The 11,188-nt window shown below is 45.4% G+C and overlaps 2 pseudogenes; both read left to right on the top strand.

Annotated features, from left to right (window-relative positions):
• The first annotated feature begins 327 nt into the window (after positions 1–327).
• LOC117886785 lies at positions 328–3,094 on the top strand (annotated as a pseudogene).
• Positions 3,095–4,470: 1,376 nt separating this feature from the next.
• On the top strand, positions 4,471–9,170 carry LOC117886757 (annotated as a pseudogene).
• The last annotated feature ends 2,018 nt before the right edge of the window (positions 9,171–11,188 follow it).

Genomic DNA, 11,188 nt, shown 5'->3' with positions numbered 1-11,188 from the left:
TTCCTCATTTGTCTCCCCTGTCTGCAGGGCCTAGGCTGCAGGGTCATTCTGCTAATTGGCCAGGTCATGTTACCTGTGGAAAGTGAGAAACAGCCTCACCCACAGCCCCCACCTGGTTCCTTGGTAAGGAAGGGTGTTTCCATTGGGCAGCCACAGCTGTCAGTCACACCCACACCTGGCTTTGAACACTATTAATAGCAGCTGGAGGGGACCAGGTTTTGTGTGGGTGAGGAGTTGTGAGTTTTGTGCAGCAGTGCTTGAAGAGAAGTTGTTTTAAGTGTTAGCTTATTGATCATACTTTACTGCAAAAACCTTGCAAGCAGAGGAATGGAGTCCCAGGTGCGCCAAAACTTCCATGCTGAGTGTGAGGCTGCTGTGAATCACCTTGTGAACCTGGAGCTGTATGCCAGCTATGTCTATCTGTCCCTGGTGAGTGTTGCCTCTCTTTTCAGAGGCTAGAGCTGTTAGAAAGTAGACAGAAATGTCCTTTATAGACCTATTAAGGTAATTGTTTGTAAGTGAACCATATTTAATAAAAAATTTTCTCATTGAAATAGAAGAGCAAAACTATGTTAAAAAATAGTCACTTGTACTCTTTCCCTATGACCACTTCTGAGACCTGTTAGCATTAACTGTTGTGGGTATAAGGCTGCCAGGACTGACCATTGCCCATGCAGTACATCTATTAAAGACAAAGGAGGAGCTACAAACTCAACCTGAGGTCCCTATGGCAGCAGTATCAGAAGTATAATAGTAATGCTTCTTGGTAGGGTAAGTGGGGAGGCCTTTATGTATGTACTCCACCTTCAATTGGTGAGAGATGCTTGAGTTTCTGTATATAACCTTCTTCACAGAGGAAGAGTGAGATAGGATAACTTTCCTTACACTGAGGTTTTCTATTGCACATTGGAAGGAACTGTTTTTCTGTAGAGTGTTTTATCCTTGTCCCATGGCTGATGTCTGTTAATACTTGATACTCTTCCTTAGTCCTATTATTTTGACCGTGATGATGTGGCCCTGAAGCACATGGCTCAGTTCCTGAAGGAGCAGTCCCATGAGGAGCGGGAGCATGCAGAGAAGTTTCTGATCTACCAGAACAAGCGAGGAGGGCGTGTTGTCCTGCAGGACATCAAGGTGAGATACAAATCTAAGAGGAGATTCTGAGGGATCCCACTGCTGCCCTAAATTCTCTAGGAGTTAAGTAACTTTTCCATGTCATAAACATGACTCACTGGCCTGCAAGAATAAAATGTAGGGGTTATGAATGGAGCACTGGAATGGGACTCAGGCGACCTGGATTCTATTCCTGGTTTTGTCACTCCCAGGGTGGGTGGCCTTGAGCAAGTTGCCTAATCTTTTTGTGCCTCAATTTCCCCATCTGTGAAATGGGGATAATGATATTGACTTCCTTGTATTTGCTTTAAGATCTGCTAAGTACTGCATAAAAGTTAGGTATTATCATATCATCCATTGAGGGTGTCCTCTCTGAGGCCTATGGATCAGGAGCAGAAGATCTGTATCTCTTGTTCACATCTGTCGAACTCTTTGAAGGCTAGGGCTAGAATTCTACTCTGTGGTCTACACCAACCCTGGTAATAGAGATTTCTGTGAACACTCTAGCAGGCATTATTATAATTCACAAACTTTGTCCATCCTTTCCCCTATCCTGCTCCCCCACACTCTCTCTTCCCCCTTCCCCAGTGTTTAGCTACACTTTATAGATAAAACAATTGAGGGTGGGGAGGGGAAAACCTCTTTTTAATACAACACGTGTGCCAGTGAATGGAGACTTTGGCTAGATGATGATTATCCAATAGCATGGAGGACTATTTGGATAAATGGGAGCTCAGATAGTGGAGGGGGTAGGAGCCATTCAGCAGCAGGGTGGCCTTGCATGCAGCTGGGGACTAGTCGGCCTCCTCACAGTCCTGGGTAGGGGTCTCTGGATAATGCACAAGTTCAGCTAAAAGAGCAAATTCCTTTCTATCCCCCAGCACAAGACAGAGAAATTCATTTTGGATAAATGAGACTGGAATTGTTGAGAGGCAGGACCAGACTAACTGTTACTTTCTTGCGCAGAAACCAGAACGGGATGAGTGGGGGACCGGCCGGAGGCCCTGCAATGTGCCCTGCAGCTGGAGAAGACTCTGAACCAGGCCCTGCTGGACCTGCACAAGCTGGCTACAGAGAAGAATGACCCCCATGTGAGTGGAGGAGGAGACATGAATACTGTTCATGAGTGGCTGTGGCTTGAATACTATATTGAACATGGTCCAGAAGCCTTATTAGCTGGCTTCTGCAGACCCCAGAACTCTCTAAAACTAGAGTGTCTGACTTCTGTGGTCAGGGCATCAAAAGTGAATTGGTCTGACATACCCATGGATAGAAGGTCTCCCTCTGGTTCTTATGGATGCAAATAGAAAGCAACTGCCCCAACCTACTGTAAAAGAATGAACCAGACAATGTTTTGGGATGGCAGGGTCACAAGATCGATTAAGTTGTGAAATGACTGGTCCCTATAGCTACACATGAAGGGAAGGGTGACAAAGCTGTCTTGTATGGCAAATAGCTATACAAGAGACCTAGGATGTGGTGGGGGAAGTCATTGACCCATAGAGGAGAAACATTGTATGATCAAGCTACTATAATCTATCCAGGTATTTGAATGAGCCATCACTGTAGCATGAATGCCTACTAGTTTCTTGTCTCAGTAAGTGGGAGTTAAATGGCTGCAGAATGCCCTCTTGACCCTCCCTCCCAGACTTTCAGGGACTTGCATGAGAAGAGCATCTGGGGACTGAGAGAGTTTGACTGCAATTAGCTGTCACTACCTGGCTGGCATTGCAGCTTGGTGCCTAGCTGGCAACTCCATAAAACAATGCAGTGCTGTATGTCTGAGCAGGCATAAGTCCATCCTAACCCTTCCCGTTTCCCACAGCTCTGTGACTTCCTGGAGTCTGAGTACCTGGAGGAGCAGGTGAAGGCCATCAAGCAGCTGGGAGACCATGTCACCAACCTGAAGCGCCTGGGGGTGCCCCAGAATGGCATGGGAGAGTACCTGTTTGACAAGCTCACCCTGGGGGAGAGCAGCTAAGCTCCAAACTCTGAAGCTGTCTAGAGTGCAGTCCTGATCTGTTGTCTCTTACAGCTGCTTGTGAGTTGCAATATCTGCATAGCCTCAACATAAAATTTGCTATTTGTCCAGCAACTTAGTTTCTACTTTTATTTGTTGCTCTAGTCTACTTCTATTAGTAAGATGCTTCTCATGAACGGGGAACATCTAGGAAGAGTCATGGAGTATCACTTTGAAACCCAACAAGTTTTTGTCACAGGTGTGTGTTTTGCTTTATTTTTTTTAAAGTCTATCCAGCTTGGACAAGAGGGAAACATGGTCTCATCCTTGCCACACAAGAGCCAAGTATCAAAACATACTGAGGTGATGCATCATTAAGGCTTCAGGTACAGTTTCTTATGGAAATAGCCGTAAGACAGGCTTGTGTTTTCCTGTCTATAAGCACATAAGTGTTATACACTAAATCAATTGCAGAACTAAATCATTAAACTGTATTGGGCTAGCCTCCTATTTGTCTTGTTTTGCCCCCAACACAAGGTGCTTTTGGTAGCCTCTTCAGTGAGGGGCTTCACCCTACACAAATATGGTACCACCGTAGTTACAACAAACTCTAGATTGGAGTTGCTATTTGACTCTTCTGCCTACATTGGGTTAGTTGGCTTCTGCAGCACTGAAGATGACCACAGCTATGTAACAAGGAGCTGGAATTGAACCTAGTTCATTCAGCAACCAAAATGGCAAGTGTCCTTCATTCTTTAGTGTGGGCGTGGGCAAATAAAACCCCCTTCCTGTGGAAGGCTGTAGGCTCAGATGTGGGTAGTCTGGCTTCCAGAGAAAGCTTATTCTCTTCTAATTACTCACTGCCTTCCCCCTCCCCCCACCCCCCTTCTGGAAGGGGGAATAAACACTGCAATCCTATGGTAAGATTGCTAGAACAAGGCATAACATAGCCAGAGTCTGGGGAACAGGTAACACCTTCCTCTTTTTCTCCTCTCCCTGGGCCTAGTGTATGTGTCATAGTGCCAATACAGGGGTGGCTGGGAGATCCTACTCTGTGATAAGAGCTTATGTCATACATCTGAAACTCAACCTGTTCTCTGTAGGCCTCCCAAATACTTCCAGCCATCTGCTGTGGGCAGCTTAACAGACTAACCATCAAGGAGGTGGCTGATTTGGTTTCTAACAGAAGCCTCTGCTCAGACTGAGAGGGGATTATCATTGACATAGCTCATCAGGCATTGGTGAGCATCTCTGGTAGAAGGGCTCTCTAGTTGAGAAGACACAGGACTGGGGCTTGGGGAAAGATTTGTTCAGGTCCTAGTTCAGCTGTAGAATTCCCTTGTGGTCTTGGTTAAGTTACTTAACCTGCCATATGCCTTAGCTTCCCCTTTGGCAACATGGGTATAGTAATTCCTTAGCTTAGAGGGGTACTCTTCATCTCCTCAGAGGCCTCCCTTAGGAGGTGTTCAACAGGATTATGTTGTCTCAGCTCGTGTTCAGGTGGGTCTGTTAGACAGTAGAGACATGAGTGGCTAATAGTCAATTAACCTAGGTGACATTAAGCTTTTCTGCCTCCAAAACAGCAATGGAGATGCTATGACAGGGTGTGAATGAGTGGGGCCTGGAGGACGAAGCCTACCTGACTGAGAATCAACCTAAGCATGTCTCTAAGAATGCCTCTAGGAAGCATGGTATATCTAGGGCTGGCGCTTCCATTTAGGTGACCTAGGTGGTTGCCTAGAGGGCAGCAGCAGGGGGTCCTTCCGGGTCTTCAGCAGCAATTCTGCAGTGGGCCCTTCACTCGCTCTGGGACCCGCCGCTGAAGACCAGAAGCGCAGAAGGACCTCCCGCCGCAGAATTGCTGACGACAACAACTGGGAGCGTGGAAGGACCCCCCGCCTAGGGCGCCTAAAAACCCTGGCGCTGCTCCTGGGTAGAAATTTTCACCATATTGATCTTCCTTTTTCTTCTCCCTGTCATCTTGTTGGATCTGCAGCTGTAGTTTTAGGTGGGAAGACAGCATAGGAGGTGAGCTTCTTATGACATATTGCTACACTAGTAGGGTGAGGGAGATTCAGTTTTAATATGCACTCTGGATAATAAATGAATGATTGTACAGGGGCTTCCTTTTAGCTTTTTGTATTACATTAAATATGGTGCTACCTAAATAAGGTTGAAAATTACATGCGATTATAAACAAACAACTCCTTGGGAACAAGCAGCAGAGACAAGCCAGTTAATGCCTTTGCTATAATGCATAACATTCCCCCCTGAGCAATTTCATATACTTCCCCTTTTCTGTACAGGCTCAAGTTGTACTGGTACCTAAACATTCTTCAATGAGCTTCTCTCTAGGAGTGCTGTGGACTGTGCAGAAGGCCAGTTTCCTACATGCCAGAGCTTGTCTCCTAGAATTGGAGGGGTTTGATAAGGTAACAGAATGACTTGGCTTACTCTTGTGGTATATGTGCATGTGCACTCTGGACAAGGTGCCTGTGTGGATTACAGTGATAATACAGCTCCATTGGAGGAACAAGCCACATCCTGCAAAACTGAGAAAGGTTTGAGGGAAAGTGGACACCTTGGATTTCTGACCAGTCAATATTTTCAGCTGCTCTGCTAACAAGAGACACATACCTGAGGGGAGAGTGTGGCTTTATATGAGCTGTGTACATCAATTACTGATTATTGAAGGAGCTGGGTCCTTTCCCCCAAAGTAATAAATACATTTAATAAGGGTTGTATAGGTGTGAGCATAACAAGAGCAGCTGAAGGGAGGGAGTCATAGACTCTACCATTTCTTCCTATTTGGAACAGAGTACACTTTGCCCCACTGGTGACTAAAGAAGAGAGCTGGGTGTGTGGGCATCTGCCGGGTCAGTGGGGGGAAAACCCCACTAGCTGAAATGGACATGTACCTATTTGCCCTGTTTCTATTTTCACTCTCTGTGAGAGCAATGGAGCAGCTGTCTGGTTTCATGTCTTTGTCTCTCACTGTTAATCTGATATATCCATGCTCCAGCCTCTGTTATGGCAGATGGTGGGATTCAATAGAGAGAGATGAATGCTGTGGGAGAGAACTCCTATAGTAGGCCAAGCTTCTTATATGTAAAGAGCTCTGAAATGCCTCAGTAGGGATTAGAGTAAGTGACATTTGTACATGATACATTTGATATCACCTCCTCTTTTCCCCCCCCCCCCCCCCCCCCCCTCTCTACAGGCCAGTGTGAGGAAACCACAGTTGTTTGTACACAGTGGGACACAAAATAATTTGTACCAGGAAACAAAACAAACCCAACCAACACCCCCTACCCCACCCCCAAATGGACTGAATGTCCAGTTGCAGGAGCATTCTATATCACTAACCCTCTCCCCGGCTCTTGTCAGAGGTGTGGTTTTAACTGTAGATGTCATACGTCTGAATCATCCATTCACTAGTGAAATTCATTAACACACCCATCTGCAATGGCTTGGCGAGGAAGGGACTTTCTAATGGGCAGCAGCTGCTAGTCACAGCCACACCCTATTTTGAACAGTATTAATGCCAGCTGTGCCTAGGAAAGGTTTATACCTGGGCTCTGGGTTGTGCTTCTGCTTGGGTTGTGTTTGCTATTGTTACAAATTTTTGCTACATCCCCTTCCCTGTTCAACCCCACAGGTATAGTAATGGAGTCTCAGGTGCATCAGAGCTGAATACGAGGCTGCAATTAATCAAAGTGAGTTCAGTTTCTGGTTCTCCAACACAGGAAGTTGGTGATACTTAAGAGGGACATTTTAAGGCAAATCTTCTGAAACATGCAAATCCTACTGCTAACCATTTCTGGGACTCAAGTGCCAGAGACACATACATACTTAAGAAAACTTTGTCCTTAAGCTCATTGTGCTTACTTTCAACATAGGAGTAACATTTTACATGTAAGGTCTTGGGCAGCTGCCTATCAAACTCTCTGAGGCAGGAAGGTGTTTTTATATACCATAATGAAGCCCATAATCTCATCTGGAGTCTCCTGGTGCTACCACAATCCAAATATCCTAAATTGTCACCACTGCTTTCCCTGTCTCCCCAGTCCTACTACTTTGACTGTGATGATGTGGCCCTGCGGCATGTGGCCCAGTTCACGAAGGTAAGCCCTATGAGGAGAGGGAGCATGTAGAGAAAGTTCTGACCTACCAAAACAAGCAAGGGGGGCATGTTATCCTACAGGACATAAAGGTGAGCAACTAAGTCCCTAACCATGTGTGGTGGGAGGTCAGTGGAATGGAGTCTCTAATAGGGTTTCTCTTCTCTAGCTATGTGAAGAGAAAATATGAGGGGGCTGTAGAGATGGGAATCTTAAGAGGAATTTCCCATAGAGCTTTGCTACATAAGCAAGTCAAACTGGAAGTCTAAGGACCAAATGTGACCTTATTATTTAGTGCCATAGGAGTAAAACTCTTTCTGGAGCACAGGATTTAAATTCCTAACTGCTCTACTTAAATGTCTGAGCTGTGAATGGTAGGCTTGGGGTTAGCGGTGAAGTAATATAGCAGTGCTATTGATCACTATTAGTGGATGATGCATGTTCACTAGAAAACACTTAAGCCTTGAGAGATTATTATTGGCAGGTATGACCAAAGAAAATGTGTGATTTTTACTTTGCTACATTACATTGTGTTTGTTCAAAATGGGCTTTCATTGAAAAGTGATTAAGCGTTTCCGTTTCAAAGTATGGGTTTTGACAAAACGCTTGTTAGAATGGTCTTTCTAGCAAAAGACCAAGCACAACTTAGAATAGCTATTATCTTGGTGTCTATTGCCCTAGAAATTGGGCAGAGTCAAGTCCTCCTCATCCCAGATAAGTGCCCTAACCACCAGGCTACAGGCTATTCTGAGTTGGGTCTCTCCCTTTGGTTTTATGAAATTTCAGATGGTCACAGTTTCATCCCAGTGCAGAACTGGAAAGTTTAGAGAGATGGAAAAAGTGTTTCTTGCCCAGTTCTCATCCTAACCTTTTCCCACTTGTATGTAAGTTTTTCTTCTAAGAATGTTGGGGATCTATTATGCTATTCTGGCTGGTATTACAGAAGCCAGAATAGAATCATAGAATTTCAGGGCTGGAAGGGACCTCAGGAGGTCATCTAGTCCATCCCCTTGCTCAAAGCAGGACCTATCCCCAGACAGATTTTTACCCCAGTTCCCTAAATGGCCCCCTCACAACCCTGGGTTTAGCAGGCCAATGCTCAAACCACTAAGCTATCCTCCCTCCCCCCTGATGAGTGGGGGAACCGTCTTGAGGCCCTGCAGCTGGAGAAGACTGTGTACCAGGCCCTACTGGACCTGCACAAGCTGGCTATGGAGAAGAACGCGCCCCCCCCCCCATGTGAGTATGGCCAGGACTAGAATATGCACTATCCCCTGTTTTGGATGTGCTGCCCAGTGTGGGAGAGCGAGTCCTTGGCTTTCAATCCAGGTAGCAGTACTCTAGTGAAGCATGTCTGGAAACAGCATACATATCTACTCTTCATGTTGGTTTATTGATGTTATAAATAGAATTGCTACTGAATCTCTGTCTAATGTCCTGTCTCTTAATCTGTGCACAAATGACGGAGTAGCCTCTCTTACTAGAGATATTGTCATGCTGGTAACTGTAGCTCTGTTAAATCACTTTAGCTTCCATTCTATGCACCTGATGAGTAATCACATCTGCTCAAATGAAGTGCATAAAGATAAGGTTCATGCCCCCTGAAACCTGTGAAGCAAATCCATACTCCCAGAATCTAAACAGTCTTCAGGAAGGTCTGTTCAAAACTGCCTAGCACTGGAGGCTTCACGCTAACCAGCAGTGAAAGCTGCTCTTTGTGTAACTATGTATGTGCACCACTGGCTCACTAAATCTACAGTATTGAATATTGGAGAGCAGAAGTTAGTCTAATACCCTAAACCTCCTATCTGCTTCTGCAGCTATGTGACTTCCTGGAGTCTAACTACCTGGAGGAGCAGGTGAAGGCCATCAAGCAGCTGGGAGACCACCTCACCAACCTGAAGCACCTAGGAGTGCCCCAGAATGGCATGGGAGAGTACCTGTTTGACAAGCTCACCCTGGGGGAGAGCAACTGACCTACCCATTTAACACTTCTGGCTCTTTTCCAGAGGAGAGAAGCTGTATCAATGACCATCTAAGTGCTGGGAATAAAATTGACTAACCTATTAAAGTCTGTATTGTGATGTTGAACTGGGGTCGGGATGAAGGAGGCCTCAGGCATCTTGCTGACAAATCATTGGCTAGTATGGAATGAACATAGTAAACTGAGAGCAGACAGTCAGGTGAGGAGGGGATGGGACAGGAGTACATTGCCTATGGATATTCCTCAGACATCCTATGCTCTTGGGTGAAGTGTCCCCTCAGGAATTGCATAAAAATGCTGACCTCTCTCATGACAAACTGTGCCATCCTTTAGTCCAAGTTTATGCCTGACGGCTCTAACTTTCCCTTTGCTCTGATAGCAGAAAGCCCTGTCCAACTACTACAAGGCTCAGATGGTAGGTCAGCTTATGGCGAGGCTGGATGGGAGTGAGTGGCTGTTAGTGTGCAGCATACAGAAATGGGTATTACATGAAGCACAAAATACTAACTAGGACTATGCAGTAGCTGGTGTGACTAAGTAACTGAGAGACTGTGAAATCTCTAAGGGGAGGTGGGGTGGGAGCTGACTTAGTCTCGGTCAGAGTTTGAATCCTGTCATGATGTAACTCAACTAGTCAATGAAGTGCCATTGACCTAGCCATTTTGAAAACAGTAGAAGATTGCTAAGCTGTTCCTGTAGGCACCTACAAGTAACTCCAGGGGGACAGTGGAAGCCTAATCAAGAGCAGCACTTAACTTAAACCTAAACCCAGATTGAAAAAGGGGTAACAAATCAAAGCGCTGCTCTACGTGGGGGTGGAGGGAAGCTTGAACTAGTTCATGTACATGAGATACTTTGCACTTGCTCTCTGTGTGGACACTATTTTAGTACAAAGTATATTAAGCAAACACTGCTTGTCTAAATAAGCACTTAGTTTGGGGGAAGGTCTATTTAATGTGGGTGTAGATTTAAAGTGCAGTAGGGAATGTCTAGTTTCTAGCAGCAATGACTGCCCACACATGAGGTGGGGCATACTAGTGTGGGGTAGACTTACACCCCAGCTTGCTACAAACTATGGGCCTATCTGCATGAGCACTTAAATAAACGTAATGTGAAGTGAGTGAGTCCAGGCAGGGAGTCAGTGCAGAGCAGCTATTGTGCTTTAAACTCCTGCATCTGTATCCTTCATGCTAACTTTGTCTCTGAGTAAACAAGGTCCCAGTCTACTTGTCTACTGCTCTTACTAAATAGTGCCTAATACAAAGGGCTATTAATTTAGGAGAGGGCCTATGTAAATAACATGCAGAAGCTTTCTCTCTACAACCCAAGATTGTAAACGTTGTTTACACTGTTTTCCCCCAGTCCTGCTATGTTGACTGTGATGATGTTTTCCTGAGGCACATGGCCAAGTTCCTTAAGGAGCAGTCACATGAGCAGAAGGAGCATGCAGAGATGTTTCTGACATACCAGCACAAGAGAGATGGATGCATTGTCCTGCAGGATATCAGGGTGAGAAACAAAAAGTCAATGAACAACTGCAACTTTTAGGGAAGGTTTGTCTTTGTGTACTGGGAAAAGACAATGCATGGAGGGAATGGGTAGACTAGATATCTCAGAATTTTCCTTCTCTTATGATTGGTCTAATTGCTCATATATAATTGTTTTGGCACCTAACTTGCTTACCTCTGTAGAGTAATAGGTGTTTGTGGAGAAGAGAACTTAAAATATAAATAGCCCCACTTAAATGTGTCCAGAGGTGCTGAATGGTTGGCTTTGGGTTGGTGGTCAAGTAGTAATACTGCTATCTGTCAGTCCTGACCAGCATTAACTGAATCCTAGGAAACTCCTAGACATTGGGAGGCTAGTACTGGCAGAAATGAGTCTCAACCCTAACCCTTCCTCCCCTCCATGGAAGTATATGCAATATCTAAGATAACCGAGGGCCTTATTCACTTTCCTGGATGGTATTACAGAAGCCTGAGAGGGGGAACAGCCTGGAGGCTCTGCAAT

The sequence above is a fragment of the Trachemys scripta genome, chromosome 13 (assembly GCF_013100865.1).
Source record: "Trachemys scripta elegans isolate TJP31775 chromosome 13, CAS_Tse_1.0, whole genome shotgun sequence".
NCBI lineage: Eukaryota > Metazoa > Chordata > Testudines > Emydidae > Trachemys > Trachemys scripta.
This window is presented reverse-complemented; position numbering and strand designations above follow the sequence as displayed.